The 17214-nt window shown below is 41.2% G+C and overlaps 1 protein-coding gene across 3 annotated transcripts in view; it reads right to left on the bottom strand.

The window, feature by feature from the left end:
* The window catches only part of nck2b (NCK adaptor protein 2b), an 84085-nt gene that overhangs the window by 30828 nt on the left and 36043 nt on the right, over positions 1 to 17214 (bottom strand). For 2 of the 3 annotated variants that reach the window (XM_078221974.1, XM_078221973.1), the window contains exon 2: positions 1993 to 2089. The exons of the other annotated variant lie outside the window; for it this stretch is intronic. The gene's annotated coding sequence lies outside the window, so the exon portion shown is untranslated. The remainder of the gene's footprint in view (positions 1 to 1992; positions 2090 to 17214) is intronic. 3 annotated transcript variants of the gene reach the window in all.

Here is a 17214-nt window from a genome sequence, read left to right as displayed (position 1 = left end):
GCTCATCCCACATACGTACCACCCTCTGTGCAAAAAGGTTGCTCCTCGAGTTCCCATTAATTCTTTCTCCTCTTAACTTAAACCCATGCCCTCTAATTCTCGATTCCCCAACCCTAGGAAAAAAACTGAGTGCATTTCATGCTCATGCTCCAAAGAAAAAAGTCCTAACCTGTCCAATTTCTCTCTAAAACTCAGTCCCTAGAGTCCTGCCAACATCCTTGTAAGTCTCTTCTGCACACTTTCCAGTTTAATAACACCTTTCCTATAGCAAGGCAACCAAAACTGAACACAATACTCCAGATGCAGCCTCACCAATGTCCTATACAATTGCAACATAACGTCCCAACTTTGATACTCCCTAAGGTCCTACCATTCACCGTGAAAGTCCTATCTTGATTTGACTTTCCACTTGACTGTATTGAACTCCATTTGCCATTTCTGAGCCCACTTCCCCAGCTGATCAAGATCCTGTTGCAATTTTTGATAACCTTCCTCACTGTCTACAATATCACCTATTTTAGTGTCATCTGCAAATTTGCTGATCATGTCTTGTACATTCTTATCCAAATCATTGATATAGATAACAAACCGCAATGGGCCCAGCACTGACCCGAGCCACACCACTAGTCACAGGCCTCCAGTCCGACAAGCATCCTTCCACCATTACCCTCTGCTTCCTACTTCCTCCAATTATATATCTGATTTGCCAAGCTCTCCCTGGATTCCATGTGATCTAACCTTCCAGTGCAGCCTACCATGTGGAACTTTATCAAAGGCCTTACTGAAGTCCATATAGACTATGTCTACTGCCCTGCCCTCATCAGTTCATAAAGCACATGGCATCCTTGGTTTTATTAATAGGGTTATTGAGTACAAGAGCAAGGAGGTCATGTTGAACTTGTGTGAGGCACTAGTTAGGCCTCATCTGGAGTGCTATGCCCAGTTTTGGGTGCCATATTTGAAAAAGGATGTGAAGGCACTGGACAGCATACAAAAGGGATTCACAAGAATGATTCCGAGGTTAAACAACTGCAGCTATGATGATAGATTGGAGAGGTTGGTCTATTTTCCTTGGAGAAAAGACTGAAAAGAAACTTGATGTATTCAAGACCCTGAGGAGTGTGAACAGGGTAAATAGTGAGAAAATAGTGAGAAACCATTCCCTCTCAAAAGTGCATACGGAACTAGAGGGCACAGATTCAAAGTAATAGGCAAAAGGAGTAGAAATAACAAATGAGGAAAAATCTTTTCACTCAGAGGGTGATTGGAGTCTAGAACAAGCTTCCTGAGGTGGTGGTGGGTACAGGCTGAATTGAGGCATTTAAAAGGGAATTACATTTTATCTGAAAAGAAAGAATGTGCAAGGTTACAGGGATAAGGCAGGGGAATGGGACAAGATAGAAAGTTCTTTCAAAGAGCCAGTGCATATTTGATAGGCTGAATGGCCTCTTTCTGCCACTGTAAAGATTCTGTGATAATGGGCATATGGAACTCAGAATTTCAGAGACTACACTTTAAAAATTTCAATTTGATTATTTATTCTCATTTAACGCAGAACGAAGAACCCATTTTACAATTTGTGGGCAAATCAGATTATTGAGCAAGCTTCGATTGTGTTGCTCAAGAGTCAATTCACTAAAACAGGACAGCACTGGTTAGAAGCCAGAGAGAAATGCTGGAAACTATAACTGATGAACAGAGTATTGCTTTTGCAAATAAATTAATGCATTTAATGCACAGACAACTGTCGCCAATGAACTGTCTAAATGTTCGTAGGCTTCCAGACAATGAGCTTTCAAGCACAGTATTGTTGGATGAATTATGGCAGAGTAGGCAAGCAAAATAATTAAATTAGCTCATAAATATGTTCCAGTTATCAAACTGGAATACCATCAATGTCTTAAATACATGAAAAGGTTACAAAAAAGCATGTATTTTATACAAAGAACGCAGCTTATCGCATGGCAAAAAAATTCAAAATTGGAAGCTTACTTGGTACTGTGGCAGCCATTAACTGTTTTGAGGAGATGTGATAGCAGCCTTTGTCACAAGATGACGATGGTGGTGTCACACAATTTACAACTGCTGGCTGAAATACATGAGAAACTACAAGTGTAAACATGGAGGGCCTTTAACTTTCAATATAAACTTAGTAAAGATTAAATTAAAGGAAAATGTTTGTGCTGCTGATCATCTTGCTCTCTCCTAAAACAGCAAGTATGAAATAGGGAGGAACAACAGAAGCTCCTAGATCCATAACATATAACATCCTTCAAAAACACTGGCCAAAGGATTTGCAAATAATGGCTGTCAAAAGTTAATTAAAACAGAAAATATATAATAATTTCCTACATTCTTAATTTGCACTCTGATTAACAAGAATTTACAGATATAATTGACAAGTTAATTGGGCACTTTATAAAATATGCTGCACAATGAACACAGTCACAGCCAAAATCAGCATCTTTCGTGTGAAACAATAATCTCTTCCCTGCCCTGCATTTCTAATTCTTTCTCCTCCAAGTGCTGACTCACACTAGCTCCATAGGCACAACTCTGTATCTGACCCAAGTGTAATTCTTAATGTATGAGCCATCTGATCCGAGCCTGTTGTTGTCCTCAATGGCCCGAGTGTGCAACTTTGAAATAGAAAACAGAGGTGTAAATCTGGCTGTTCTACCACACCCTCACCTTTTCCACCCTTTATCCAACTAATCATCCAAGGTATTAAGGCGAATTGCTACCGATGGACAATCTATTTCAGCACAGATCAAGGATTGAAACCAGGTCCTTCCTAATCTGTATGACAAAGCCTGACACATACATGTATCTATTGAGTTATTGAGATGTCCCAAAAAATCCTGTACTGGGTAAAAGGATAATTATGGCACAGAGCAGTACCAACAGGATTTACAATGGTTAAAACATGCAATGACAACATAGCATTTATGTTTGAATAGTGGTCCATTTATCAAAGCAAAATCGTAGACTGGACTTTTGAGTTACATGACAAACTTACAAGGATGCTAGTATAATTAAGGCACAGCTCCAATTCTGCATCGTACATCAGTACACGGTGGCCTAAAAACCTCACCATGTCCATAAACTGACTAATTACTGATACAAAACAGCTACATAAGCAGTTCCAGGACTGCACTAACTACAAGGGTTTTAAAATCTGCATTTCAAAGTACTTTTTCCTGGCAAAAGAGATTCAAACATTACTTTCTGCAAGCATCTGGGATCAAGGAAAATTTGGCCAACCTTGTTTTGGATCAAGGCTAGGTGACCTTGCTGAGCGATCGCTTTAAAAGAATTCTCGCAGACTTGAGCTAAAGAAAACAACATATGACCAGCAATGAAGCACAGTCAAGGGGATTGCTTCCATTGTTAGATTTCAGTAATATTTGTTCATCTCAAGGCTCAGTTCTGTACAGGAAAACTGGTGTTGGCACTAACACTGCAGTCTAGCAGCCAACAGTTAGGATGTCACCTTCCAAATTCAAGACCATAGTTTTACGATGACAATTTGCAACACTGAACAGCTAATAGTGGTCCGATTCAGCAGACTCACCAAATAAATACTTTCTCCTCCTGAAATAACATACTCCAGTGTTAACTTAAGAGTGCATTTATCAGTACTGACACAAATTCCATACCCTAGCCGCTGACTCCATCCATTTGCCCAGGGACAGTCTGAGACTTAATTGTACTGCTCGTAACTTGGTGTTGTATTTGACCTTTTGTATCAGCTCCCAACCACATACCTGTGCCATCACTTAGACCACCAATTTCCACCACCATATCATCTAATCCCACCCTGCCTCAGCTGATACCCTCATCCATGCCTTTGTTACCTTCAGACTAGAGTATGCCAACACACTCTAGGCTAGCTTCCTACATTCTACCCTCCTTAAACAGGAGGTCAGCCAACCCTGCACTTGCTGACCAACATTGGCTCCTGGTAAAGAAATGCCTAAATTTTTGTTTAAATATACTCATTTTTGTTTTCAAATCCTTTCATGACTTTGCCCCTCCCTAGCTCTAATCTCCTCCAGCTGCATAATCCTCATGGGATATCTGTATTCCTCTAAATTCTAGCTTAACTATCCCTGATTTTAATCACCCCATCACTGTTGGCTGTGCCTTCAGCTGCCCAAGCCCTAAGCTTTGAAATTCCCTTCCTTATCCTCGCCACACTTTTCCCTCCATTAAATTGCTCCTTAACACCCACCTTTGACCAAGCTTTTGGTCATCTGCCCAATATTTTCTTACGTGGCATGGTATCAAATCTTGTTTGGTGACACTCCAGTGAAATGCCTTGGGATATTTTACCATATTAATGTGTTATATAAAAACAGGTTGCTGTTATCAACACAGCACAGTAAAGTTTTATGAATCTATACAGTTTTGAATTTACTGCTGTCTGAAGTTCAATCAAGTCCATATAGAGCTAAATATGTTCATGATAGATTACTTTAATTACTGAAGCACCCAAGAACCATTTCAACCTCGAAACACAAGAAAAGTAGGCTGAACAGCATGATACAAATCTATGTGGCACCGATCTGCATCAAACGTAGCCAGTATATGGTTTTCGCATTGAAACAGAAGCAGAATTAATAACAAGTTAAGAAAAAATTACAAAGAGGATGAATTAAATAATATAATCAAATATTTTACAGTGACTACTGGAATAAACTTGTGATGTTAGTTGCATTTGGATAAATAGCACTGAGCACCAGTGAGTTATGCACATAAGCTGGCACTGCATTAGCTTTCCTTTCAAACTTTAGATCTTTTTGCAAAATATGCAAATGCAGCCTCAATTTAAATAGGCTCGTCCAGAAGACAACAGCCAAATGGGGACTCAGAAACTTTGAGGAAAGATCATCTTAAATTGGCCAATAAAAATCCATATACAAATTGTGATGGACAAATTTAGGAATGTTCCAATCTCAGACACCATGCTAAATTTAATCAGATAATTAGTCTAATTTCTTCAGTTATAAAGTGAGAAAAAAATGCAACTAGGATTCCTGACCTTAACCCAGATATGCTGTGGGAGTCCTCTGAGGATAAGAACAGACTCATCTTTAATGCTATTGTACTCAAAGCAACCTTTCAGACCTGGTGCCGAATTCCTATCCAGTCAACAGCCAGCCAACCTCTCAATCTATAGGGATGTGCCAGGGTAATGGAAATTGAAAAATATTAGTTTCTGCCATGGGGAACTAGTTCTTTCAATTTTGCCTGACCTCAAGGGGAGGCAATCACATACAGGCCCAGGCTAATACTCTGGTGACACATTAAAATCCCACCATAGCAGTTGGTGGAATTTAAATTTAATTAATAAATCCGGAGTTTAAAAAAACTAGTCTCAACAATAATAACCATGAAACCAATGCCAACTGTCATAAAATCCCATCCGATTCACCAATGCCATCCATACCTGGTCCGGCCTAAATGTGACTGCAGACCCACAGCAACATGGCTGATTGTAAATAGCCTGAAATAGTTGAGCAAGCCCTTCAGTTGTATCAAACCACTACAAAATCTCAAAAAAAGAATAAAACTGAACTGAGCAGTCGGCATCAGCCTAGGCACTAGAACCAACGATGCCAAATCCAGCCTTTCAACCCTGCAAGGTTCTCCTTACTAACATCGGGGAGCCTTGTACCAAAATTGGGACAGCTGTTTCACAAGAGTAGTTGAGCAACAGCCTGACATAGTCATACTCACAGAATCACACCTTACAAATAATGTTGCAGACACCACCATTACTATCTCTGGGTATTCCTGTCTCTCCAATATAACAGACCAACCAGAGGTGGCAACACAGTGGTATACAGTTGAGGGGTTTCCCTGGGAGTTCTCAACATTGACTCTGGACCCCACGAAATCTCATGGCATCTGGTCAAAAACAGGCAAGGAAGCCTCCTGCTGATTACCACCTATCACACTCCCTCAGCTGATGACTCCTCCACGTCGAACACAACTTGGAAGAAGCACTGAGGGTGGCTTGGGTGGGAGGACTTGAATGTCCGTCACCAATGGTGGTTTGGTAGCACCACTACTGATTGAGCTGGTCAAGTCGTAAATGATATAGCTGCTAGGCTGGGTCTGTGGCAGGTGATGTGGCAATCGACAAAAGGGAAAGGCCTGCTTGACCTCACCCCCAATCTTTCTACCGCTGATGCATCTGTCCATGATGGTACTGGCAAGAATGACCATCGCACAGTTCTTGTAGAGACGAAGTTCTGTCTGGGCGGCACGGTAGCACAGTGGTTAGCACTGCTGCTTCACAGCTCCAGGGTCCCGGGTTCGATTCCCGGCTTGGGTCACTGTCTGTGTGGAGTTTGCGCATTCTCCTCGTGTCTGCGTGGGTTTCCTCCGGGTGCTCCGGTTTCCTCCCACAGTCCAAAGATGTGCGGGTTAGGTTGATTGGCCAGGTTTAAAAAAAAAAATTACCCCTTAGAGTCCTGAGATGCGTAGGTTAGAGGGATTAGCGGGTAAATATGTGGGGGTAGGGCCTGGGTGGGATTGTGGTCGGTGCAGACTCGATGGGCCGAATGGCCTCCTTCTGCACTGTAGGGTTTCTATGATTTCTATGATTCACATTGAGGATATCATCCATTGTGCTGCATAGCATTACATCATGCTAAACAGGATAGATTTAGAATACATCTAGCAACTCAAAACTAGGCAACCATGAGGTGCTGTAGGCCATTAGCAGCAGTAAAACTGTACTTAACCACGAACTGTAACCTCATGGCTCAGCATGTCCCTCACTTTATCATTACCATCAAACCAGGGGATCAATAGAAGAGTGCAGAAAGTTTTAAAGTTTATTTATTAGTGTCACATGTAGGCTTACATTAACACTGCAATGAAGTTACTGCGAAAATCCCCTTGTTGCCACGCCCCAGCGTCTGTTCGGGTACATTGAGGGGGAATTTAGTATGGCCAATGCATCGAACCAGCATGTCTTTTGGACTGTGGGAAGAAACCGGAGCACCGGAGGAAACCCATGCACACACGGGGATAATTTGCAGACTCCACACAGTGAACCAAGCTGGGAATCAAACCTGGGTCCCTGACACTGTGAAGCAGCAGTGCTAACCACCGTGCCAACATGCCACTAGGACACGCCAGGAGCAGATATACCTTAAAATGAAGTGCAAAATTGAGTGAAGCTATAACACAGGACTAACTGCGTGCCAAACAGCAAAAGCAGTGTGCAATACACAGAGATAAACAATCCCACAACCAATGGATCAGATCTAAATTCTGCAGTCTTGCCACATCCAGCTGTGAATGGTGGTACAGAATTAAACAGGTAACTGGAGGAGAAGGTTCCAGAAATACCCCTATCTACAATTATGGGGAGCCCAGCACATTAATACAAAAGACAAAGCTGAAGCATTTGTAACAATATTCAGCCAAAACTGCCAAGTAGCTCATCCATCTTGGCCTCCTCCTGAGGTTCCCAGCACCTCAGATCTCAATTCAATTCACCCCACATAATATCATGAAATGGCTGAAGGCACTGGATTCAGCAAAGGCTATGAGCCCTAACAACAATCCAGCAATAGATCTGAACACATGCACTCCAGAACTAATTGCACCCTTAGCCAAGCTGTTCCAGTGCAGCTACAACATTGGCATTTATCCAGCAATGTTGGAAAACCACCCAGATATGTCCTGTCCACAAAAAGCAGGATAAAACCAACCCAGCCAATTACAGTCTCATCTGGCTGCTCTCGATCATCTGCAAAGTGATGGAAGGTGTCATCAATAGTTCTATAAAACTACACTTACTCAGCAATAATTTACTCTCTCATATTCAGTTTTGGTTCTGTTAGGGTCACTCAACTCTGACCTCATTATTGCCTAAGTCTAAACGTGGACAAAGGAGCTGAACTCCAGAGGTGAGATGAGAGTGACTGTCCTTAACCAAATGTAGTATCAAGAGGCTCTCGCAAAACTTAAGTAAATGGTGTCATGAAAACATATCAGGGAAATCCAAGAAATTGGAATTTTTTTGTTGGTTATGTTTTGACCGCATATTTTAAACTGTGAGAATATGGGAGTAAGATTGTTTTTTAATTTTTTGCTCTGTTATTAAAATTACAAAGCCAATGCTCAGATTGGACCGGGCAAACCCCAAATCCATTTCTTGCTTGCTCCGAAAACCAAATTCAACTTCAAATGACTCCACAAGAGAGACAAACAAGATCCAAGCTGACAAGATAAGACATTGCACCCCATCTTGGGCTTGATCTGATGTTTCATCTTAGCCAAAAAGCCATGCAAGATCATTTAGGCAGGGACAGAGTGACTGTAGGAATCTAACATTTGATATGTTAATATGTGGCAGTCAGATGTTTACTTAATACAATTTAATAAGAATGGGTGCAGAAGATGAATAGATCTGAATAAGTTGTTGGGATTCGATAAGAGATAAGATTTGCAAAATGTGAAGGAAAGGCACCATAAGCAAGTGAATTCACTTTTCTTTTAACCACTACAAGCTAAAATAAAGAGAAGATCGTTAAGTCTTGAGAGTGTACTTTCAAAGAAATTAGGTAAGGGCGAGACAAAGGGGAAACACGTATTGAAGGGGATACTGAAACCTTTGCAGAGAGTTTTTTTAGATCTCAGGCAAAAAACAGAATAGCTGTTCAACTCAGATGCAACCCAACAGACGTGAAAGCACTATGTGATAAAAGTAATTGGATTTTTATAAATCTTAAAATCTGTTGTGTTGCAGAACGGATTGGGGAGAGTTAGCTCCAAAGGTAGTTAAGATTCTTTGGAACCAATTAAGTGGTGATACCGTGTAAAACCATTGTCTGACCTAAATTGTACTTCTATTTTACTATATTGTTTTGTTCCACTTCTCAATAAACATTTACTTTGACATAATAATCGCAAGAAGTCAGGGACATCATTTTGAGATTTCAAAATTCTCCTCATACGACACAAATTGCAAACACAATTGAGGGTGGGTGTTTCAAATTTTCTTTCTGGATTTTGAACAAATCAGCATTTATCATCAGCTGTGCCCTTAACAATGGGAATCAGGAGGAGAACAATTCACTGATTGGAGTCATACCTAGTACAAAGGAAGATAGTTGTGGTTGTTGTCAGTCCCAGGACATCGCTGCAGGAGTTCCTCTGGGTAGTGTCCTAGGCCTAACCATTTTCACTTGTGTCAATGACCGCCCCTCCCTTACAAGGTCAGAAGCAAGGATAGTCAATGTTTACACAGTGCTTAGCACCATTAGCAATTCCTCAGACACTGAAGCAGTCGTGTCTATGTGGTGCAAGACCTGAACAATTTCCAGGCTTGGACTGACAAGTGGCAAATAACATTCGCACCACACAAGTAGCAGGCAATGACCATCTCCAACAAGAAAGAATCTAATCATCAGCCTTTGACACTCAATGACATTACCATTGCTGAATCCCCCACTGTCAACGTTTACATTGGTTTACATTGACCAGAAACTGAATGAACTAGCCATATAAATACTGTGACTATAAGAGCAGTTCAGAGGCTAGGAATCCTGTGGCAAGTAATTCACCTCTTGATTCCCCAAAGCCTATCCACCATCTACATAGTCCAAGTCGAGTGTGTGATGGACTACTCTCCACTGCCTGGATGAGTGCTGCTCCAACAACATTCAAGCAGTTTGACAACATCCAGAACAAAGCAGTCTGCATGACTGGCATCCCACCCACAAAGCTGCTGTTTTATGCAAAGTAAATGACAGTGTGGCAGAAATTGCCCTGGAGATTTGCAAGTCATGGCATATCTCACTTCACTCTCTCACAGCAACAGCAGTGTGTACCATCTACAAGAAGCACTGCAGAAACTCACCAAGGCTTCTTAGACTCTAACTCCTAACTCACGACCACTACCATCAAGACGGACAAGGACAGTAGACACATGGGAACACCACCACCTGGAAGTTCCCCTCCAAGCCACTCACCATCGTGACTTGGAAATATATTGTTGCTCCTTCACTGTCACTGGCTCAAAATCCTGGAACTCCTTCCCTAACACCACTGTGAACGTACCTACACCACATGGACTGCAGCAGTTCAAGAAGGTAGCTTGCCACCACTTTCCAAAGGGCAATTAAGGATGGACAATAAATGCTGGCCTAGCCATCCAATGAATCAAGAAATAAAATGAAGTATTTCTGAAGCACAAGCACTGTTTAATCTAAGAAATACAGCAGCCAATTTGTGCACATTGCCAACAGCAATGACAAGATAATTGTTTTTGAGATGTTGATTGAGGGATAAATATTGGCCAGTACACCAGGGGTAACTCCCTTGCTCCTCTGCAAATTAGTGCTAGTTCATCCAAATCCAGGGTCCCGGGTTCGATTCCCGGCTTGGGTCACTGTGTGTGTGGAGTTTGCACATTCTACCCGTGTCTGCATGGGTTTCCTCCGGGTGCTCCGGTTTCCTCCCACAGTCCAAAGATGTGCGGGTTAGGTTGATTGGCTATGCTAAAATTGCCCCCTAGTGTCCTGAGATGTGTAGGTTAGGGGGATTAGCGGGTAAAATATGTAGGGATATGGGGGTAGGGTCTGGGTGGGATTGTGGTCGGTGCAGACTCGATGGGCCGAATGGCCTCTTTCTGTACTGTAGGACTTCTATGATTCTATGATTTCTATGAACTCGCTGGCTCTTTTATATATCGATAAGTGTATGCTGTTCACACACTGTTATTTCTTCAGCTCTGAAGAGTCAGACGGTTTTGAAACGTTAGCTCTTATATATCTCTCCACAGATGCTGCCAGACCTGCTGAGTCTTTCCAGTATTTTCTGTTTTTGTTTCAGATTAGTCAGCACGGCTTTGTCAAGGGCAGGTCGTGCCTTACGAGCCTGGTTGAGTTCTTTGAAAATGTGACCAAACACATTGACGAAGGAAGAGCGGTGGATGTGGTCTATATGGACTTCAGCAAGGCGTTCGATAAGGTCCCCCATGCAAGACTTCTTGAGAAAGTGAGAGGGCATGGGATCCAAGGGGCTGTTGCCTTGTGGATCCAGAACTGGCTTGCCTGCAGAAGGCAGAGAGTGGCTGTGGAGGGGTCTTTCTCTGCATGGAGGTCAGTGACCAGTGGAGTGCCCCAGGGATCTGTTCTGGGACCCTTGCTGTTTGTCATTTTCATAAATGACCTGGATGAGGAAGTGGAGGGATGGGGTGGTGTTGTGGATAGTTTGGAGGGATGTCAGAAGTTGCAGCGAGACATAGATAGAATGCAAGACTGGGCGGAGAAGTGGCAGATGGACTTCAACCCGGATAAGTGTGTGGTGATCCATTTTGGCAGATCCAATGGGATGAAGCAGCAGTATAATATGAAGGGTACCATTCTTAGCAGTGTAGAGGATCAGAAGGACCTTGGGGTCCGGGTCCATAGGACTCTTAAATCGGCCTCGCAGGTGGAGGATGCGGTCAAGAAGGCGTACGGCGTACTGGCCTTCATTAATCGAGGGATTGAGTTTAGGAGTCGGGAGATAATGCTGCAGCTTTATAGGACCCTGGTTAGACCCCACTTGGAGTACTGCGCACAGTTCTGGTCACCTCATTACAGGAAAGATGTTGAAGCCATTGAAAGGGTGCAGAGGAGATTTACAAGGATGTTGCCTGGATTGGGGGGCATGCCTTATGAGGATAGGTTGAGGGAGCTTGGTCTCTTCTCCCTGGAGAGACGAAGGATGAGAGGTGACCTGATAGAGGTTTACAAGATGTTGAGAGGTCTGGATAGGGTAGACTCTCAGAGGCTATTTCCAAGGGCTGAAATGGTTGCTACGAGAGGACACAGGTTTAAGGTGCTGGGGGGTAGGTACAGAGGAGATGTCAGGGGTAAGTTTTTCACTCAGAGTGGAATCGGCTGGCGTCGGTGGTGGTGGAGGCAAACTCGTTGGGGTCTTTTAAGAGACTTCTGGATGAGTACATGGGATTTAATGGGATTGAGGGCTATAGATAGGCCTAGAGGTGGGGATGTGATCGGCGCAACTTGTGGGCCGAAGGGCCTGTTTGTGCTGTGGCTTTCTATGTTCTATTTCCAGCATCTACACTTTTTTGCTTTTATGTTGTTATTTTCTCATCAATTTTCAGCTGATCAATGTCCGGAATCTAAAAGAAGGTAATGATAATGAGTCAGAGTTTTCTCCCGAGCAACACATGAATTGCTTATTACATGCACACTGACCTACAGATACTTTAGCGGATTTTGCGTTGGAAACTTACTGAAGTTACAAACCACGTCTGCATCAGCCCTCCACAGGGGATTTTGTATGAACAGGGTAGGCAAATGTGCATCCCCTTAACCAATCAGAATGAATAATCATTCATGAGGTGCAGTGTTTAAACAAGTGTTAGTTAGACTATTTCACTCTTATTTCAGACTAAATACAGAAACCAAAATAAGGAAAAGAATGATAGGAATTTAAAAAAAACAAAAAGATGTAAAAAAAACTCCTTTAATTTTTGAAACTCCAGATCTGAAGGAATGAAAGTTCATGCTTGTAAAGTAAAGCTTTAGAAATTGTTCCTTTGGATTGGAAAGTTGAAAATGTCATTCTAGTTAAGACAGGAGGAAGGGAGAAACCAGGAAATTACAAACCTGTCCTTTAACATCAGTTGCAGGGAAGATACTGGAATCTAACAGGAACAGTGTGACCAGGATTTTGAACATGAGATGATCAAAGGCAGTTTGTACAGATTTGTGATAGGTAGGTCATGTCTGACTGTTAGTGGAGTGTATATGGATATTGTCTATATGAACATGTTTAATTGTTCAGACTTTCACTGCACAGCAGTCTGTGCTAACATGTACAACAGTTCTTTAAAATGGGAAATGGAAGAACAGTGGCTAAATGCAGTGACATAAAAGGGCAGGGTGATTTAAAGCATTGGTGAAATTTTAAGAGAATGAGAATAATAAAGTGGAAAGGTGGAACTTAAGGCAGACAAGAACATAGATTGAAAATGATAACATTCATCTTAACAGCATGATGAAACTAAAAGCACACTCTAAGACTATTTATTATAAACCGGACTATCAGGCTTTCATGGATGACCAAAGTCTTGACTTAAATAATTGGATACTTGTCAGTTTATCCATATTAAATTCTAATCTTGACAAATTTAAAAATCCTTGCTAAATTATATATTTAATAGTCATTTGAATATTAACCTGTATTTCTCGATGCGTAAGGGGATCATGCAGTGATGGTACATGAACATTAACTCTTCCAAATAATCTACAACGTAGACACAACAGATTTGCTTTAATATCAATAATTCAATTGTAAGAGTAGAATCAACAATGAGCATAGCATTCTTCTGCACAGGCTATCAAAATTCTCAACTTTAACAGGGAATAACGCCAGCTATAAGAGCAGTGAGAAATTTTTTTAAAGGTCTCTATTCAACAAAGCAAGATGAAAAGCTGCACAAAGGTAATATTATAAAAGCCATTAAACATAAATTGATTAATAAATATATCTGTTTGCAAAGAATTCTACTCTCCTAATTGTTAATCTACATATTTTTGTCTACTTTGCTATGGAATGTGGATTTTCAAAGTCACTTCAACATGTTGGAATGCCAGTATGTTGACTTCAACTAAGCATAACAGTTGCCTCAAAATAATCGGCAAGCCCAGAGGCTGATTTTGGTATGATATTGAACACTGCCAGAATACAAATATTGTAACTAAATGAAACTTGGCATCAGAGGGATGAATCTTTATGCCAGTTGTGGAACAGTTATGATACAGGGATGGATTTGCCCTGCACATAAACTGGTGTTAATACGAGATTGGTTTTAGTACAAACTTAACGGCAGACATGGAGTGATAAGTGTTTTGCCAGAAGGAAAAAAGAAAGAATTATTAATGTCACTTTCTAGTTTGTGGTAGATGCAGGTTTTAACACTCGTTCCTCTTAATTCAAAGTTGTTTAACTTGAACTAACAATGCAATTTTGTTAAAAATAGTTCAAATGACCTGACTTAGATGTAATGGCAGTTGAGTGCCAGGTTAAAAAAACCCTCTTAAGTTGCAATCAGTTGAGAAATTTGAGGACTTTTCAATATTAGGTATTTAACATAGCTTGTTAGTATTTCAGTTGCTATGGCATACTTATGTTGAATTGGGACAGATTAAAATAGCTTGTTACTAAGACAACAGCTACCTGGTACATGAAGGAGAATAACTGAGGGAAAAATTTAAAAATTTAGTTAAAAAGATTAGGAAGGCAAAGTGAAACTACAAACTTCAATTATTAAGGAACATAAAAAAATGAAGTTTTTTTACAGACACAAAAATCAGGTAGGGATAGAGCTACAAAGGGATGCACACAAAACTCAATGACAGTGAAATATTAAATAATTACTTTGCACTGATACTTATTAGGGAGATTAACATGGTGGACACAATATATGAAGAGGTCAAAGAAAGATACATTTAATATACAAAAAACAAATCAAACTTAGAGGATCAAACCCGAGGCAATATTATATTTAAAAAAATTAGTAAAGAGAATGTTAGAGTACTAGCAAACATTTAGTGTGATTCCAAAACTTAAAAATGGAGAAAGCCCAATTTCAGTGAACTACAGACCCGTTAGCTAACGGTGGCAGAAAGATTAATGAAATCTTTACTGAATATGTAATAGAAAAGCATCTAGAAACGGAAAATATAATAATTACTCAGTACAGATTTCAAAAGGGAAGATCATAGAACGTAGAACAGTACAGCACAGAACAGGCCCTTTGGCCCACGATGTTGTGCCGAGCTTTATCTGAAACCAAGATCAAGCTATCCCACTCCCTATCATCCTGGTGTGCTCCATGTGCCTATCCAATAACCGCTTAAATGTTCCTAAAGTGTCTGACTCCACTATCACTGCAGGCAGTCCATTCCACACCCCAACCACTCTCTGCGTAAAGAACCTACCTCTGATATCCTTCCTATATCTCCCACCACGAACCCTATAGTTATGCCATGATTGACCAATTTTGATGATTTATTTGTCGTAGCAGAAAAGGTAGCTCAGGCAGCATGGTGGCAGTGGTTAGCACTGCTGCCTCTCAGTACCAGGGACCAATGTTCAATTCCCAGCTTAGTTTATAAGTCCTCTGCATGGGTTTCCTCCAGGTGCTCCGGTTTCCTCCCACAATCCGAAAGATGTGCTGGTGAGGTGCACTGGCCATGCTAAATTCTCCCTCAGTGTACCCAGGTGCTGGAGTGCCGTGACTAGGGTATTTTCACAGTAACTTCATTGCAGTGTTAATGTAAGTCTACTTGTGATACTAATAAATAAACTTTAGGGTAATGCAGTAGATGCAGCATATTTGGATTTCAAAAAAGGTCTAGCAGACACATGACAAAGGCATGTGAATCAGAGAAAAAAGTAGCAGAATGAAAAGCAAACTGGCTACAAAACAAGAAACAAAATAAGGATTGAAAGTTAACTACTCAGGTTGGCAAAGGTGGGAAGCAGCATTCCACAGGGATTACTGCTGAAATTAGAAGTACAATTTCAAAATTTGTAGAGACCACCAGATTGGGCTAGAATTAATAGAGGACTGTGACAAAATATAGGAAGATATAAATAAAATTACAAAATGAGCAAGTAATTGGAAATGAATTGCTAAGTGTGAGATTGTATATTCTGGAAGGAAGAGCAACAAGGCCATACTCTCCTTAGAAAACAAATTTTGAGGGAGTGGAAGAATCTAGAGATACAGATAGACAAATCACTAAAGGAGCAATGCAGGTTAATAAAGCCCTAAAGTAACAAATCAGGTTGGAACTGAAAGCAGAGAAATTGAGATAAACTTGAAGAGCATCTTGGTAGACCACACAGAGTGCCATTTACAGTTTATCTTAAATTTGATTAAGAATTTGGTATAGAACGTTAAAACAGAGAAGCACATCCTCTTGCAGTGCTGCACAATACCCAATTTGATGTCCAGAGTTTGATATTGTTCCCTCAGTTCAGAAATCCACATTTCTGACCATTGCGTTATGACAAAGGGAGGGTTACTGATTAAGTGGCTGAAAATGGTTGGGTCCAGGACACTATCCTGACAAACTCTTGCAGCGATGCCCCAGGACTGTGATGAGTGCATATGCCCCCCCACCCACCCCATATAGTTCCTCATACCCTCCAAGCCGAAACAGGACACTCCCAATTCATCCTCATGGCCCTTATAGAACCTAAGAAACTTAGTCCATACTCATGTCAACCCTTGCCACCCACTTACCACCATTTGCCCTTACACTATGCCAATTCAGCCAGTATTCACCATGGGCTGGCAATGAAACAAAATAAAGTTCTATCAGAGATTGCATTAAAAACTCATTGATTAAAGCCCGTTCAATACATTTAAATCCTTTATAAAAACAAACGTGTTCATAACTTCACATCAAAGGTTATCTGTTAATAACCTCAGAGCTGTCAATCAATGCGATAATGACAGGCTTTGAAAGCAGTTAAACAGTAATACTGCTATAATGATAGCACTTGGGTTTATGCAAAAATAATCTTTTGAAACTGCAAGCACAGATTTATGGAGTCATAGAGTTTGACAGCACAAAAGCCCTTTAGCCCTTCATGTCTGTGCCGGCCACCAAACACCTATCTATTCTAATCCCATTTTCCAGCACTTGGTCCATAGCCTTGTATGTTATGGCATTTAAAGTGATCATCTAACTGCTTCTTAAATGTTGTGAAGGTTCCTGCCTCAACCAACCTTTTAGGCAGACTCCCACCACCCTCTGGGTGACAACGTTTTTCCTCAAATCCCCTCAATCGTCTGCTTCTTATCTTAAATCTATGCCCCCTGGTGATTAAGCCCTCTAAGGGGAGCAATTTATTTCTATCTACCCTATCTTTAATCTGCAAATTTTGTACACCTCAATGAGGTCCCCCTCAGCCTTCTCTGCTCTAGGGAAACAACTCCAGCCTATCTAGCCGTGCTTCATAACTGAAATGCTCCAGCCCAGGCAACATCCTGATGAATGTCGCCCACACCCTTTCTAGTGCAATCACATCATTCCGATAGTGTGGTGATCAGAACTATACACAGTCCTCTAGCTCTGTCCTAATAAGCGAATTATACAGCTCCATTATCACCTTCATGCTCTTATATTCTATGCCTGGGTTAATAAAGGCAAG

This window comes from Mustelus asterias, chromosome 10 (genome assembly GCF_964213995.1).
Source record: "Mustelus asterias chromosome 10, sMusAst1.hap1.1, whole genome shotgun sequence".
Classification (NCBI taxonomy): Eukaryota; Metazoa; Chordata; class Chondrichthyes; order Carcharhiniformes; family Triakidae; genus Mustelus; species Mustelus asterias.
Note: the sequence above shows the minus strand (reverse complement) of the source record. Positions and strands in the feature narration are given on the sequence as shown.